The sequence below is a fragment of the Pinus tabuliformis genome, chromosome 7 (genome assembly GCF_031772625.1).
Source record: "Pinus tabuliformis cultivar Carrire ecotype Pingquan chromosome 7, CPIR1, whole genome shotgun sequence".
Lineage (NCBI taxonomy): Eukaryota > Viridiplantae > Streptophyta > Pinopsida > Pinales > Pinaceae > Pinus > Pinus tabuliformis.
This window is the reverse complement of record NC_142293.1, coordinates 96384474-96385888: the sequence shown is the minus strand read 5'-3', so window position 1 is coordinate 96385888 and position 1415 is coordinate 96384474.

Genomic DNA, 1415 nt, shown 5'->3' with positions numbered 1-1415 from the left:
GCCCCCTCATCAATGATTGTTCGATGAACAGTTTTGTTGAGGGATTTTACCTGTATGAGGAAAGTGAGCTGGGCCGGTAACTGAGGTTCGTATCCTTTATGATTAAAGGCCACTAGATTGGAATTCACTAGATAAATCCCAACTATCGCTGATAACAAAGCCTACTTTTGGGAGGGGCAATTCTGCAATACTTCAAGTGTCGACATAGCGGATGGCGATTGGGCTAGATCCTCCACTATACTATAATTTTGTGCTGCTCGAGCACGAGGATTAAACATCAATTTATGTACTACTCCCTTAAGCATTTTTATTGTTAATTCAGGAATGATTGGTGAAACAACTTCTGGCGCAGTTGTTGTCAAACTACCGAATTGATCTGTGGCCTTTTTGTTTGACAACTGTGGATTCCCATAATATTTATTCCTTGTTGATATCAAAGCATCATTTTGCTTTTTTGAGATGGATAACATAGGCACTTGGGATGGGGAAGCACGATCGCTAGCAATTAGATTAGTTTCTGGGTTTGGAAACGGTTCAGTCAATACCACTGAGGTACTTGAAGTCTTTAAAATCTTCGTGACCTCAGCTCGATGTGGAAAATCTCTCATGTAACGGTCCTCATCACATATGAAACATGGCTGATTAGGTTTCTTTCGTCTAGTAGGGTTTCCAAAAGACTTCTCAGGAGTTAAATATTCTTGTTTCTTCTTTTTGTTTGTCCCTTTCTTCTTGCCCCCTATTTGCTTGGGATTTTTTCCCTTGTCAGTTGACACATCATTAATCTCCGAGGCAAGAGGTTCTTCATCTGCTTTTTGACTAGAAACTGCACAAGATTTTCTAGATGTAGCCTTTGCGGTTTTCGTGCTTTTGGTGCCGATCATGCCATCGCTGGCATGAGAGTCCTTGTTTTATTTAGGAAAAAAATTCTGGTCTAGGAGCGTCAGGAATTTTTTCGTAGAGCGTGCCAGATTGAGTATAGATCAAGTCTAAATATTGTGCATGAGCAATGACTTGCTCTTCAGTGACAACTCCTCCCTTAGCCACATCCCCTATAATAGAGGGCAATAATGACTTTATAAACCATTCAGCTAAAAGCTAATTAGGAACATACGTCTTTACCATTCGACGACAATGCCGCCACTCATGAATATGACCAGATATGTGAGTGGTTGTCGTCTGTTTAAAGTTGGTACGGAGTTCTGCCTCCATTTTATACCTTATGGGTAACTGAAAATGGGTTAAAAAGGTAGTGGAAAGGGTTCTGAAGTTATCAAATGAAGCTCTAGGCAATTCAATAACCATTTTTCCGTCGGACCAGTTAGTGTTCGTTGAAAAAGGTGAAGCCTTATCGAATCATCATTCAGGGTGTTAGATGAGCACCACAAATGGAATGTCATTACATGATTCGATGGATA